General features: G+C 35.6%; 1 long non-coding RNA gene across 1 annotated transcript; it reads right to left on the bottom strand.

Annotated features, from left to right (window-relative positions):
- Window positions 1-249: 249 nt before the first annotated feature.
- LOC143066676 (uncharacterized) lies at window positions 250-14771 on the bottom strand. Its single transcript, XR_012975734.1, has 4 exons — window positions 14532-14771; window positions 6199-6277; window positions 3454-3552; window positions 250-340 (listed from the first exon to the last, which is right to left on the bottom strand). It is a non-coding gene; the product is annotated as an uncharacterized LOC143066676 (long non-coding RNA).
- Between the last annotated feature and the right edge of the window lie 2483 nt (window positions 14772-17254).

Genomic DNA, 17254 nt, shown 5'->3' with positions numbered 1-17254 from the left:
TCACTTGAGTGTATCATTGGCAATCATCTGTACCAGTTATCTTATATAACTCTACACTTCGTATTGAGGACTGTATCTTGAACTATATTGCGACTTGGATAGAGAGTTGTCTCATTGGCACACATAGCACATCTTCTTATATGTCCTAAATGTGAATATCTAATATCACTATCAAATGTCATATCTAATTAAAAACATACAAATTTATGTATTAACAAATGTATTTATTTATTTTTATTTCAGTATCATTTTGGCTATGTTCCTTCTTTCATCATGTTCATTCTTTATAATTCATTCCTTAACTCCATCTCATTGTTTCTTCTTTACAACATCTCATTACCTATAATGTAAAATAGAAAATGTAAAAAAATATACTTATGTGAATGCTTTTAATTAAATGAATGAAAAACTCTGTTTATTTTTGTATCTTTAGTTGCTAACATTCAGTCATTTTGACCTGATGAATAGTTGTCTCATTGGCAATGATACTACATATTTTCCTCTTTTTTTAAATAATGAAAACTAACTCTATTCATGCATGTGTACTACACATTACCTGTGTATATAATATGTATGGCATTTGGACCTAAATGGCGACCAATTTAACCAGATACTCCACAGGGTGCAGCTTTATACGACTGCAGAGGTCGAACCCTGAAGGTTGAGGCAAGTATGGACACAACATTCAAGCTGAATACAGCTCTGAATTTGGATTGTGATTAAACAGTTGACACATCATAGGTTTCTGACACAGAATAAATGTGGTCTAATGAACTTAATTTTTTTTTTTTTTTTTGCTTTTGAGCAATTTACTTTGCTGTTGAATATTAATCCTCTCAAAGAAAAAATATTTGAAGAAATTTTCTTTTTAAATTCTGAAATCTAAAATGACCACCACCCCAATTTTTTTTCCACGTCCCCCTTTCTCTTATTCCAAAAATGATCTCAATTCAAAATTCTAATGGAGTTTGCAACAATAACTACTCATTTAAATACATCATAAAATATTAAAATATAAAATGTCATTTAATGAATGGCTATTATTTATTTTGAATTTATTGAACCATAAAACTAATTTTCGACTCTTCACATTGAATAATCCGCGAAGCGGATTATGTAAAATGTCAAGAGTCAAAAATTAGTTTTATGGTTCAATAAAATCAAAATAAGTTATTGTCATTCATTATAAATAAATTACTATCAAAAATAAGGCTCAACGAACTTTTTATATTATATATATTAACAATAACAACGTACACACATATGTTGGCGTATGAATACACAACGCCAGAAATTGACAAAATTGACAACATTGAAAATAAAACTAATAATTTTAACCAATCAGAAGACAGTAAATACACCAAATTTATTTATACAGTCATGGTTAGAATTAATAGTAACTTCTAAAAAAATAAATAGTGAATGTGTCCAAAAGGACACAGATGATGCCCCTGCTAGCATATAACGTTATAAAGGGACATAACTCAAGAACTGTAAAAGTGAAGTTGCCAAAAACTAAACTTAAACTGAGTTTAGAGGTAATAAGCACACATTTCATTAAATTTAGTTGAGACAAACTTAAGTTAAGAGAACAGAAACTTAAAAATTCTTCAATTTTTCCACTTGTAAAGGGGCATAACCCTAGAATGGTAATCAGAGTGCTTGTAATCACTGAATGGTGAAGATTGCTTTAATTTATCAGTTGGTAGTTAAGTGAATATTGCATTGTATATATTGTACATTTTATATAGCCGACAACGTGATACCAATATAAGAACGCAAATATTTATACAAACGGGGACCAAATTAAAAAAAAACTTAATACAGGGTTTGATTCAGCATATTAAAGAACCCCAAGAATTCAAGAATAAAACCCCATTGAAATTGGTCTAGAAATAAGCAACTTATACAAAGTATTTGAGAAGTATTGTTTTTGGCCCCTAATTCATAAACAGTTTGTGCCATAACCATGATAACCCCCAAAATCAATCCCAACCTTCTTTTTTTTTTGGTATGGAACCTTCAAGTCCTTGTGGTACAATTTCAGAAAGATCCATACACTTATACACAAGTAATTGTCTGGAACCTAGGAAAATACTTATTTTGACCCCTTTTGGGCTCCTTGTTCCTAAACTGTTGGTACCATAACCCCAAAATCAATCCCAATCTTCCTTTTGTGGGTTCAAACCTTGTATTTAAATTTCATAGAGATAGAGATCCATTTACTTAAACTATAGTTATTGTACGGAAACTATGTCCAGTGGCATATATTTTATGTATTCAAAACAAGAACAAAAAATTTGTCAATTCATAATATATACATTGTATAGGCCAGTCTGACTAGGTAGGTTTGTATTATACAATGTAAATGCTGATTAATTGAACTTCTGAGTGTGTGTGTATGGAGCAGGAGGGGATCAGGATAAGGATGCCTTGAAGCATACTTGCAGGGGTTTAAAAATCCACTAGCCCGACGCCCGGGACTACAGCGTTTGGGCCTCGGGCAACCAAAACTTGTAACTTAATATGCCCGACGGACTAGAAACAAAAAATTCTTGGCGTTTTCAAAATAGAAAGTGGAAAATCCCCTCATCACCATTCTACATGTTCTATCTTAGCGATTATCTTCATTGATATTCAAATGAATTCGATTTTAAAGAAATAAAATTTCTAACAAATACTATTTCAGTTTAGAGACTCATGCCCAGTTTGTAGTCAATTTATAGCCCACAATTAGCTTACCCGTGATAAATGTATACGTTTTATATATAAATATTACTGTACTTCCTTTATAAAACAATTATAAAAGACACAAACTATGGATGGTGATATTTATTCACATAAATATTTGAGGTCATTTGATTTATTTTAATAAAGAGAATTTTTAAAACTGAAAACAAATACGAGCATTTCATAATTCTTTTTAATACACAAACGTAATGATGTATTTGATAAAAATCACCCCAATCCTTTTATATACCAATATACTATAGCAGTGGTCAAGAGTTGTACCATATCGGGATTTGGTCAACTCATTATTACAGAATAGTCAAGGAATATTCAATTATCACATGTATCAACGAATTGAATATATCTGCTAATGGGATATTTTTTTGCTGACATAGTTTTGATTATCCAATTAGCTAAAAATTACTGTACAACGGATAAAAATTGTAAAGTTTATAGAATTCATTGTATTTTGCAGCAAACTTTGAATTTGTAAGTCATACTCGGGCCAGCGGGTCAGTTTTGTTGGGCTAGCAGCTCTTCCAACAGGGCTAGTAAAATCCTGCTACCAATTAGCCCTGGTCTAGTGAGCTATAACAAAATTTCTTAACCCCCGACTTGACATTGGAAAGAGAGAAAAATAAGCAAGTGTACATGTACAATTATACTTGAGAACAGAGTGCATCAAATTATTTATATTTACTGCAATTCTGGAGATGAACATACTTTGATATCAGTTCTTTTTGCAGGACATTCACACCTACATGTACAGTATATGTTCACCAGTGGTTTTAATACTGTACTTTCCATTCTTTTGGTAACAAGCTAAAATTGAATATTATTTAAATCTAAATTATTTAATCAAGAAGTCCATGAAGTCCAGACAAAAACTAGATGTAGTAATTAGTATGAACATATTGAACTGATGCTCACTATTTTATACCTTTACAGAACTATATGTACTTTTACTTTTGAGTGAATGCAAAGAACATGTAAGCAAACAACAGAAAGAAGATCAACAGCTTAGCTAATAAATATATGTACAGTATGAACTTTCTGGTTTTAATTTATCTATTCTACTGTATACAGTTAAAAAAATCATTCTAGGCATTAATTACTGTCAGATGTTTATTAGATTTTGTTTTGCTGTTTTAAGTTAATAGGCCAACATGTTAAAATACAGCATTTTGATATAGGAAAGACTAAACTCGTGAACATTAGAGCTGGTAGAAGTTTCTATAATTTTGATATTATTTGTCTCACTGGTAGTACACTACACTGTAAAAATCTTTTTGAGAAAGAGCAGGTGCGATTTTTTTAATTTGAATTTAATGCACTACGAAAGAACTGTGTTCTCGGGCCTGTTGTCATTTGTGTTATAATTTGTACTTCAGGCATTTAACAAACAGAACAACCTTTCAATGTACATGTATCTTGCCAATGTCAATGTGTGAATAAATTTACTGTCAAAAAACATGTCTTGTGTGAGTTTTTGTTAGATGCATTTCTTTTTTGTATACTGTATATAGATCTGGTGAGTTAAGCCCTTTTCACATCAATATATACATGTACCAGGTTAAGTGGGTTTGGCACCACAAACTGCTAGCTATATAGTCTAGCCCCCAATAGCCCCATCACATCCTTCAATTAGTATGTGCCTGTCCCATGTCAGAAGCCTGTAATTCAGTTTGAATTGTTTTACAAATTTTTCGTTTTCATTTAGGGTCTTTTTATATACCAGACTACTGTAAATTCAGAAATTGTAATTGTTGTGAAGTTTTTATTAGCATGATTATTGCTAAAAATTTGTAAGGATTCCATGGAACCCAGTGTCTCGCCTACTTTTGCTGTAAATTGCAAGATCAACAAAAATGAGGGAAAAAATCAATAAAAATATTCTGCTTGATACCATATTTGGATTGTAGGAAGCTTCTGTCCAAGTTTGGTAAAAAATCCTGGATAGTTTATGAATCTAATAAATGTTTTAAAAACTTTAACTGCAGACTGGATGTAATGTTAACTGGAAGAAAAACTAAGTCCATTTATAAGTAAAATACAGATACACAGGTACAAAATATTAACAAAATTTCCTTCTAGATACTAGCTTTTGATCATAAACAAGCTTCTGTCTTAGTTTGGTACAAATAAAAAATAGTATAAGAAAGTTATTAAAATTTTTAAAAATTTAACCAGAGTGAATGTGTTGTTTCCTGGCAGAAAAAAAGTCCATTTAAAGTAAAATATGGAAAAAATGGATTTGTCATTTTACAAAATTTACTTCTGGATACTATCTTATGATCATAAACAAGCTTCTGTCCAAGTTTGGTACAAACTATGGATAGTTTAAGAGAGTTATTAAAATTTAAAAAACTACAACCACAGAGTGATGTAATATTTTCCCGCAGAAAAACTAAGTGCATTTATAAGTAAAATACGGGAAAAATTGAATTTTATTTTCACAAAATTTACTTCTGGATACTATCTTATGATGATAAATAAGCTTCTGTCCAAGTTTGATAGAAATCCAGGATAGTTTAAGAAAGTTATTTAAATTTTAAAAACATTAACCACAGAGTGTATGTAATGTTTTCCCGCAGAAAAACTAAGTCCATTTATCATGTTTATAGGTAAAATACGGAAAAAAAATGGAATTTTATTTTCACAAAATTTACTTCTGGATACTATCTTATGATCATAAACAAGCTTCTGTCAAGTTTGGTAGAAATCCAGTATGGTTTAAGAAAGTTATTAAAATTTCAAAAACTTTAACCACAAGAGTGAATATTTGTGTGGACGCCGCCGCTGACGACACCGACAACGACGGAATGTAGGATTGCTTAGTCTTGCCTTTTTCGAAAGGCTTGACAAAAATGGGACAGAGTTTAGTTGTAAAGGCAATAATTTAAAGTTGCATTTTGAAATATTTTTTATGAATTTAACAGGATTTTTCTCAAAATCCTAAAAATTAAACTTGCATTTAAGTCTTAAATGATAAAATCAGAGGCGGATTTAGGTGGGGGCCAGGGCCCCCTTTTTCTGTGAAAAATTTGGTTGATTATATAGGGATCACTGAATCATGACTGGAGCAGGCCCCCTCTTAGGCAGTCAGTGGGCCCTCACTTATGAAAATTTCTGGATCTGCCACTGAAAATGGCAATGGTAGCAATAATAAATCCACACAATATTTCAGAATTTACAGTATATATGGTATAATGTATGGGCTTTGCTCATTGTTGAAGGATGTATGGTGACCTATAGTTGTTAACTTTGAAGTCATTTCATCTCTGATGGAGAGTTGTCTTTTCTCATTAGTGTAAACAATTTTTTTTTTAAATAATTAGGTAATTTAAACATTACAATATAAGACACTTTTATTAGTATTAGGATTGGAAAACAAGTGAATTTTCACTTTTACAAATTCCTCTCTTTTCTTATTGGCAATCATACTACATTTTTTTATTTTTATATTACCTTTCATCTTCTTGAGCGGTCCACTTCCTCAGTACAACAAGGGGGTCCTAAAAGCATGATTTTGAGTTGGCTAAAAAACCTATAAGATATATTATGATACAATTAACAGTTTTCTTTGCAATTATCTGGTAAATCACTAAAAATATTAAGCATATACGAGTAGTTAAATAAATGTATTCTCTAATAAATACATACATTTCCCCAGTTGACAAGGCAAAACTAAGGAGGGGGCCGCAATATTGAATTGATTGGATCAACAAAGGTTCGATTTACTACAATGTTGTCATTAATAGAACAACACCTTCTCCAATTCACTGTTTTACAGTGATTTTATCCAAATTTGAATCGAAGAGGCAACTTATTAACCTCCAATTTGTCAGTTTTCATTTGCATGAAGTCATATTTAGCCATGACGTCTTTGAAAATCATTCATGAAGTTTCACAGATTTTTTTTGTATGTCAAATTTATACATTTTTTCAAACTCCATCGTATTATATCTTTTTGTTATGAATTAGAATCGGAATACCAGTACTGTAGTTGAAGAGTTGTCACCGTCAATTGTGGATTTGACGGTTGCAAATGCAGTTTTACTGGTGACAGTCACATTTTTTTAAAAATCTGGGTAGATAAGTTTTCATTTTTTAAAGTAGGGCAGGGCAAGTTGGCAGACCTTTATAACATATATATATAATTTTTAAAATCCCACCTGCGCTTTCTCAATGAAATTTTTACAGTGTGCTGTACTACTTTTGGGACAAATTATATCAAAATTATAGAAAACTTCATCATCTCTAACTCAAAATATGGACAATTTTATATATAGGGCGTCTTGAAATCTTTTGACAGCTTCCGAGGTGCTAATTTTTAACCTTTTTCAGCTGGACCAAACTCTACTTTCCTAAAAAAAAATTAGGGACCCAAATTTTTTTACACTATAATTTCACCCCCTTTCTTGCAATTTGAGGCATTAAACATGGAGAAATAGTTTTGGAAGGGGAATAAAAATTAATGGCAAGTAACCCACTGTCAACACTAGGGACTATATTCGTGAATAACGAAAATCAAGGGACGACAATTGCGGTCTCGGACCTTATGCATCTTTATTGACAACATATACCATGTATACAGTAAAAAAAAAGAATATGAACTTGTGATACACACAGAAACGTTAACGAAAGAAATGAGCAGTGCCTTTTCCTATCATAAAAAAGTGCCCTGCCCTCCACTGGCACCCTGCCCCTTTTGATTTCTAGCTGGAGCACTGTATATTGATGTTGTATTCATTTAGATTTTTCCCAAGTAAGGTGAGTTGCCACTGTCATGACTGTTGGCAGGAGTATAATTAGGGATTGAAGTATGAGCATAAAAGCATAAAAGATTTATTTAAAGTCAGTTATACATATAACAATACAACATAATTAAGCTCTGTAGAGCTTTTATCCGACATATAAGCTGTCGGATAAAAGCTGAAGTTCAAATTATATTTATTTCAAGGGTTTAGGGGGGGGCTATGATGGAAATGTTATCCTGCATTGTCGTTACTATTGTAGTGTAATTGCCCCGGAGTTCTAGGGGGTTTCCCAAACCTGTCACAAGGGTACTGGTACATCACCGAGGGATCCGAAGGGACACATGACATGACGTAACAGTTGGGTACTTCCAGCCTCTTCCTCGATGACATCTCTCTCACCACGGAACGAGCAAGGCAATGCGCCTGATATCTGGGGCTAGACGAGGTTAGCTGGGACTGACACCTTGTAGGAAGGTAAGGGCACTCTTACACTAAGCATAGCTTGTATCAACCCCTCGGGTAACCATAGAGCTCAGCGAGACAGGCCAAATAACACTTTACTGGTAGTTGCGGGTGGTTTAAATTTTGGTCCTGTAGGGGATTGGACGCCATTTTGGCATCACTCCAAAATTTTGAGTGCCTTCAGTCAAATCTAAAAATAAGTTTTTTGTCTAAGGGAGACAAACCAGGTCTGATGGTATACTTTCTAGTTGAAAGTCTGTAGAAATACATCGTTTTTGCATAGTTTTTGGGCTGAGGAAAAACTTTTTGAAAAGTTTGCTTTAGTGATAGCGAGGTCACGTCAGCGGCGAGATTTGGTCGCCATCTTGGATTCTGTTTACAGATGTAAACAAACACAAGAGCAGTTTGCTTTTATAGTGTTCCGTGTATATTTATTTTTGACTTGAGTTTTTATTGAATAAAAAATTATTGTTGATCCGTGTATATATATATAATTTTGTGAATTATATTGAATAAAGTCAAATAAATTTTTATAACTTTGTAAAGTACAAAGTCACTATGCAGGGGTACTTGATCAATATTAACACCTGTCCTAAGGTAATACTTACCGGCATACCTGGCATAGGGGAGGCCATAGCAGGAAGGATCATGGATATTAGGGCAAAAGGTATCCACATTGATAGAGATGTTTTATTCCAAATTCCACACTTGAGAGTGACAGAAGGTATTCTGGGTATAATTGATTTTTCACGAAGACCAAGAGCTGAGCTCAGGGAAGCTGTCCGTGACGGAGCCTGTTCTGTGAGTATGTTGCCTCCAAAGCCTGATCATGTGATTGTTGATATGGAGCCAGAGGAGTATCCTTGTTCAAGTTTTAAGGATACAGGTACTCAAGATGAGGTAGAATCATCTTGCTCAGAGGATGGAGCCTGCTCCAGTCTTGAATGGGACAAACATCGCCTGGAACAAATACAAAGTCGTTCTGAACATTTAACTATGTCAGAGCAGTTACATTGTGAACCATCACAGGAGAGCCTTTCTTCAGAGAGTTTGAACTCAGACCTGAGTGTTTGTAGCAATGAGTATCATACTCAACCACCAAGGATCAACATGGTTGCACACCCTCAACCAGACAGTCAACAGGACGGTGATGTCCCATATGACAGAATGTTCATACCGCTTAGCCAGAACTGGCATATTCAAAACCCTGTAGTCGATCAACAGGAAGATTGCAACCATCAACAAGAGGTGCAACAGACTCCGCCTAGATATAATAGCTCTGATTATGACCAACAACCAAGGTTCTTGCATACACCTACATCTGACCATGTTCACTTTTCACCAAGTGTACAACATGAGCACCACTATGTCGACCAATATCAACATGGCTTCAATAGCCTTCACCGACTGGAAGTCAACAAGAGTCAACAAAGAGTGCAAATGCAACATAAAGTACAATGCCTACAACAACGGCTAGACCAGCTTCAACAAGGGGTCATTAACTATGCACAGCCTGTGCAACAACAACATCTAGCTGCAGCGCCGGTTTCTATACCTCAACAGCGGCTACAACAACAGGTTAGTGAAGTTGTTCATCAAAAACCAAATTATCCAGAACCAAGGTTTCAACCACCAAGTTCTGTACCAGAAGTTCAACAACATAAGATGATTGGTCACCCAACTTCTATGTATCAACCTCCTAGAGGTGAACCACCGCCACAAGCACCAACAAATTTAATGCCTTACAACCATCAATTCATACCTGGTTTGACGTACCCAAGTTTGGGTCAGTCACAACTATTACACGTGCCTCAGTTACCTATGCCTGGCACACAGCAGCAACCTCCACCATCAGGAGCACCTCAGCTGCATTACAACCAACCTTCAGCAAGACAGAATGAATATAATAGTGATTACTATGGGAGACAAGAAAGAAGTGATCCTAGACATAAATATATAGGTGATTCTGACATGTCAAATGTTTCAGCATACCGCCAGTCCAGAACAAAGCGAAGGTCAGAACCTGAGTACAACAGACCTCATAAGAATCAACAGCGTGATTTCTCACCTTTAAGAAGTGTAAGGAGTTTTCCATTACACCGTAGTCGTTCAAGTCCTAGAAGGTCTAGAATGTCTAGTGACTTCCGATCAGAATCTGACACAGATGGTCAAAGTTCTGAAAGCAGTCAGGAAAGTAGACAAAAGGAGAAAATAGAGAAAAGACAATTTCTGTCCTCGATCCCGAAAACGCTCCGCTATAATGGGAAGGGCAACTGGAAAGCCTTTTATACCAAGTTTTCTAGTTATGCTAAAATGGCCGAGTGGACAGATAAACAAAAAAGGGAACAGCTCTGCTGGTGCCTAGATGATGCAGCCAGTGAGTATTACACCTTAATCCTAGAAAACAACAAAACAGCAAGTTTTACTGATATCATATCTAATATGAACAAGAGATTTGGTCATCAAGAACTGCCAGAAACCTCACAGGTTCAGTTCCAGACAAGTGCCCAAGGAGAAAATGAGACCTTGGAGGAGTGGTCGGAAAGAGTGTTGACTCTCGCCACTAGAGCATATAGCAGGTACAGTGAACAACTAATGACTGAACAGGCAATCATGAGGTTTTGTCAGGGTTGTAATGATACAGTTGCTGGAACAGAAGCTTGTATCTCTAAACCAAAGTCCATGGATGCAGCCTTGGATATGATTAGATGGTGTCAGTACACTAGAAAGGCAGTCAGTGCCATTCAGAAAACTAGCAAGAAGGAGGAGGAATCTCTTTCAGAGAAGTCTGTTAACTCACCAGTAGTTCTTGGTGTAGGTAGCACCAAGTCCAGTATGGATAATCGTCTCTTTCGCATAGAGGAGTATATAGAGAAAATGATGTCCGCAGTAACCAGTTTGGTTCAGGAACAATCAGCCAAACAGGAAACCAGTCCAAATTCTAGGTCACCTAACCAAGACAACAGGTATTCTGATTATTCGCCTAGACGTAATAATGGCAGAAGTCGTGGGCGAGGGAATAATTCAGGTGACAGGAGATATACCAGACATGATTATTATAATAACGCATGCTTTAATTGTCACCAGCAAGGTCATTATATCAAAGACTGTCCAGATCTATATGTACAAGATACAGGACAGTCAGTACACAAAGAGCCAACATCTCAACAAGTATCTTTTAATGAGAATAACAAAGATGATTTTTATGATTCCGAAGGAGTATTGTCTGGAATCAGTACAGTGAGATCACTAGGAGCAGCCAAACTCTTTAGAGTTGAGGTAAAGATTGCAGGAAAGAAAGTACTTGCTCTAGTTGATTCTGGTTCTGAAGTTACTATTCTAAAGGACACATTTTTTGACACTTTGGAGCCTAAGCCCTATGTTATCAGGGAGACTACCATGCATGGTGCTGGTACCAACATGACAATGCCATGCAGGCTTTCTAGTCCTATAAAGTTTAAGATTGGAGGTATACAGTTCAATCAACAACTGTATGTAGCTCCAGTTTCATGTGATATGATACTGGGATGTGACTTTCTCATGCATAATAGAGTTGTCATGAATATAAGAGAACTAACATTAACTGTACAGAATAGGAACATGCCACTAATACTAGGAGATGAAAATATAACTCATGAACCTAATGTCAACGTTGTTCATGGAAAGAACACTTCAGATTCATCGTCAGATGAGAAACCCAGAACAGAAGGGTCAACACAAAGGTTCCCAGCCAGCAATGCTGAATTTCATCTTGAAACAGTCGTTCCTCAAGTAGAGTCTAACCTAGCCATGAGGGCCTCAACATCTACACAGGGATCTGAGCCTGATCAATGTAGAGACAGTAGGGTTGACAAGGTAGAATCAAGAGAGAGCCTTGAGTTTTATACTTGTCCCAAAAGTAGAAAAAGGGAGAGGACTTGTGTTCAAAGTCGAACAGACCGTAAATGTCCTGTAAAGAACTGCCCAGTAGTGGTAGATAGAAGAGACGTAAAACGTCATTGTTTTGAAGAACATCTTTCTGAAATCTTTCAGACCTATCATTCCAAAAGACTGATGGGGGATAGACGATTTCACCAACATAGAGCTTATGTGGTTATGCTCCTAGCAAAATGGTTAACCAGGCAGGAAACAGTGACTGCCAAAGACTTGGTGAATTTCCTCAATGAGAAGTCTTTTGTGCCCCGTTCTACACATGTTACAGGGATACAAATGCAAGTCCATCGTACAGTTTGTAAAGAGATGGGATGGACAGACTATTTCAGATATAGCTTGCGACCGATAAACAGCCCTGCCTGTTTACTCAACTGGAGAGTCCTTACTTCAGTTCTAAACTTTTTAAGCCCTGAACAACAAGATATGGTAGCCGAAGGATTTAGCTACAATCCTAGAAATCCTCCTGAACCTGAGGAACTTGCTGAGATGAATGCCAGTTTCTGGCCAGTGTTTGTTAACAAAGCTCAAGATGAGTCAGCAATCCCTCAAAAAGAAGGGGAGGAAGACAATGTTCAGTCTGAACAAGAAGGACGTACCATAGTAATGGACGAAATAGAAGAAATTCACTATGAGAGTGAAAGTTTGAACACTGAAACATCTAGCAAAAAGAGAAAATTGCAGTCCAATATTGCTGACAATGAAACAAATGCACACCATTCTCCAAAGAATGAAACCACATTTCTCCTAGGACGCCAAGTTTCACAACTAGCTGAATCCCAGGTAGAGCATTCTTCTTCACATCTCAAGTTGAGTCAGAGCCCTCAAGTTCCAACACTTGTGGTTATACAGTATGAAGGTTTGCAGTGTATGGCAAGAGTAAGTTCTATGACGGAACTGTACAAGGTAGTAAAAGACCGCTTCCCTGAAAGTGGGAATGTTTCACTGATCTGTGAGGGAACAGTCTTAGAAGATAGTGTATGTTTTGACCTGTTAGGTCACCGTCCTCACATTGAAGTGAGGCGCCTTCAGTAATAAAATTGTAAAAAATAGAACAGTTTTCCCAGTTTGGGATTTAACGCCTTTGAAATTATGTTGAGTGTGAACCATTTTTGTATTTTCTGTGATTTTTATTAGTTTTTTTTTTTGATTCACACTCTCACATGTAAAGTGTACAAATATGTTGAATAGTTGAAACAGATATATAAGAGTGGTGTCATGACCCTGTTATTATGTAAATTTTGGTGATACTAACTATTAAAGTAGTAAAATAGTTAAATGCATCCTTATATAGAGGCACTATATATGTGGTTTTTTTTTGACAAGAGTCAAATTATTTATGGTCATGTACATCCTTCCCAGTTTTGGGATTATAGACCTATAGTATTTAGTCGGTTGTAAATTATGTATAAAGATATACATTTACATGTTAGTTAGTTTCATTTAGAAATTCAGGGCGGTATTAATGAACTTGTCATTTGGATATTGAAATAGTTTTATATTTTGAAGTATGATATTGTCTGTTAAGGTCTGAATACATACATGTACACACGCAGTTTATTGTCTTGTAATGAGACCCATGTCCAGGACTGTATAAGTTGGAATAGCATATGGCTATGGTCGACCTGGAGTTCGGCTGTTATTTGTCCTGAAGAACCTGTTGAGGTTGGCACCCTGTGGCAACTCTGGTGTGTAAATTGTTGGGAGTTTGGTACTCCATAGATAAGATAGCTGTTCAGAGCTCGATTTTCATGTTTATTTTTACATGGGTAATTAAATTTTTTTTTTCTCCTTGGGAAATATTAAGTTTTGTCAATTTTCCCCTTATCCAGGATAAAGGGGGGGGGTGGATACTTAGGATACCCTGTGTCATGGTTTAATTAGTAAAAGACGCTGCCAGTCTTCCCCTTGGGAATTTTTGTAATATTATACAGTTGTTTTTGTCGGAACTGTAGTTCCTCCTTTTTAAGATGGAGGGGGGTGTAGTGTAATTGCCCCGGAGTTCTAGGGGGTTTCCCAAACCTGTCACAAGGGTACTGGTACATCACCGAGGGATCCGAAGGGACACATGACATGACGTAACAGTTGGGTACTTCCAGCCTCTTCCTCGATGACATCTCTCTCACCACGGAACGAGCAAGGCAATGCGCCTGATATCTGGGGCTAGACGAGGTTAGCTGGGACTGACACCTTGTAGGAAGGTAAGGGCACTCTTACACTAAGCATAGCTTGTATCAACCCCTCGGGTAACCATAGAGCTCAGCGAGACAGGCCAAATAACACTTTACTATTTTTTGGGGGGGTCCTGGCTTTTAGATTTTTACTCAAAACTCGTCCTCGATATTTCAATTTCATCCAACCCCCAACCACTCCCTTTTCTCCCATACAATTCAAATGGTAGATGAATGAGACTGAGCTCCCTAAAAAAGAGTGGAGCAATTTAAAAAACAGGCCGTGTTGTTAAAAAAAGTGAGGCGTTTGGCGTTTTACCAGTGCCAGTGTGGCGAGCTTACTTGCTTCCGTTTTTGTCAATTTTTGACTGATTTTCGGGGTTTACATGCATGACGTGGATAAAGTGACTATATATTTTTTCATGAAAGTATAAAACTAGTCTAACATCGTCCTAAAAATGTGCATGATTATATTTACCTTTCATTGGACAAGTACAAAAAAGTTATCCGGATACACTTTTGTTGTGATGACTTTTTTAAATGTATGTTTCGTTCTCCGGTTTCTTCCAGTTAATCGGTAATGTAACCCATTTCAGTATATCTGTTTACAATAGCTTTTTTAACCATCTGTTTGAAAAACCAAAGTTCTTTGTGTCAACGTCTGACCATTTCAAACATCAGCAGACGAGCGTCCTTCCGCGTCATATTACACAAAAACGACCACGGTGAAAAGATTTCCGGTTTTCCGTATTCGAGGATCCAAGCTTTCGTACATTTACGTATAATATCATATCATTTATGTGAGAGTTAACTTAGTCTGGAATCGAGAATGGGGAATTAAATAAGGACAAAAAACCAACAAAGTTAGTTAAAAAGCAAAAATATAGAATAAAGAATCATTATTCTCAGAGCATATATAGTGTCTCTGGAAGAATCGTGAGAATAAAGAAAAACTAAATAACAGATATTTAATCAATTATCTATTATTTATAACTCATTCACATTTTGTTCCATTCATTATTAAATAACTGTGCTGAAGGGGGCATGATGGTGAAGTTTGAAAAATTGACAAACGAGAATTATTCTAAATCAGAGAATAATTAAATGTAACTGTTAGACAGTTAGAGTGTAATAAATAAAATATCATGTATATATATTTTACAAAATGAGGTCACAGAAAACACAGATTTTTGTTATTACTAATAAGAGTCTGCAATTTGAGTATCACTGTCAGTGGCGGTTCCAGAGGGTGGGGGCAAAAAAGGGGGGCGTAGAGGGGCATACGCCCCCTTTGCTTGGACATTTTTTTTGGTAAACTGATTAATCAGACAAGACTTCGAGAACTTTGCCATTTCCCGTGTATTTTTTTTCATACGACAATTCTTTACCTTAAATGATGTTTTTTGCTGGTATTTACTGATTATGTTAAAGTCGTGTGATTCGCTATAGTGGAGTTGACCAGTTCGCCGTAAAAACGTCACTCAGTCATTTTGAAATTAAAATTACAGAAACACATGGATAAAAAAGCGACACAGGATTGAGCAAGAATGTATTGCCTTCTATTTCACAATTCCACGAGACAGAAACGTATATACTCTATCAAGTTACACTTTCATATGCTTGAGTTGAATTGTGTAGATTTCATGTTGTTATTTCTTGGACACATTCACCATGTCTAATCATACATATTACAATGGTGTCTTGTTTAATCAATATATAAAAAAAATAAAATCCTTCTTTTCTGGTTTTTGTGTCACCTTGAATCAAAAAGCAGGACTAAGGAATACTGTTTCTGACGTAGGCACATCTCATTTCCAATGAGCTTTTCTCATCACTTGGCATCAGGCGGTGTAAACTTTTTACATTTTGAACTTCTTCTGGAGAACCACTGAATGGAATCAAACCAAACATAGCATGAATGTTCCTTATGAGGTGCTGACGAAGTGCTGTTACTTTGTAGCCATCATCCAAAATGGCCACCAGCAGGGGACTTACTTTAACATAGGACCCTATGGGAAATACATACAAATGACTTCTTTTAGAAAATAATAGTACTGTATTGAAACTCATCATTTCAATGAAGATAACTTGGTCCAAGCCCCTTCAGTCAGGGCCGTAACTACATTGAGGCAAATGAGGCAAATATCAAATTGTTTTCACGGAAAGTGTCTTGCAAGAAGCAAGTTCTCTTCATTCTCTGGTGTATCCCCTGGGTGTTTTTCCTTATCCATGTTTCTATTTTCCTTTAGTTTTCAGAGTTGATGGTCTATTGTTTGTACTTCTGTGTTCCGGGTTTGTCTTTTGTTCATTTATTGTCCTACTTTATGACTATAGTCTGAGCGTTGATTTTCATTTGTAAACGTGGTTTTGCAATGTTGCATGTCCACCGATGTGCAGTATTATGCCAGAAATATATTATAAGAACATGCGATGCTACTCAGTGGACACAAAAAATGTCCTTTCTGCTTGGATAATTGAAATTGATATCAAAGAATACAAAACAGTTTGTTTTAAATGTAGATAAAACTAGATAGCTGACATGGTTTGAATAAAAGTAATGTCACATATTTCCCGGTATCAAATAATTTGAAGAAAAACAAGGTATTGCCATATATGATCTTTTACATTGAAAGGTTAAACTTGCATTAAGTCGTGTTGAGACCCTTTAACCGATAATAAAGGAGTATGGGGATATAATCGCACACAAAGTCAATACATAAAATACAAATGATCAATGGTCAAAGTTTGTGTTTCTGCTCTTCATCTTGATAGTTGCCGGATGGTCTTCAAAAATACTTTTAAAGAATCATTAATACCGTAAAAGATCGTAAAACAAGGTGAAGATGGTCCCTATTGTGGACTTAAGAAGTACTGGTACTTAAATTATAATACTGCAATGTCACTATATTTAAATCTAGTCATAAAAAAATCACCAAAGTTTAATCACAATTATACAAGACAGGAACAGACAGACAAATACAGTATTAATAATTATGAGAATTACGATTTTTGCTTTACCCTACATATCGGTCTTTTAATGTTGTCTCTAATACCTAAAAGTCTTAAATTACAATGTATCTTTGTTTTTGCTTTGGGACCTGATTGTCGAAAAAAATATCTAAAAATTAATTGAGCCGTTTCAATGCAAGAAACAGTCTGGGAAAAGCTCAGAATGCACGATTTTGCGTTATTTTTCTCAGA

Source organism: Mytilus galloprovincialis, chromosome 3 (assembly GCF_965363235.1).
Source record: "Mytilus galloprovincialis chromosome 3, xbMytGall1.hap1.1, whole genome shotgun sequence".
In the NCBI taxonomy this organism is placed as follows: Eukaryota; Metazoa; Mollusca; class Bivalvia; order Mytilida; family Mytilidae; genus Mytilus; species Mytilus galloprovincialis.
This window is presented reverse-complemented; position numbering and strand designations above follow the sequence as displayed.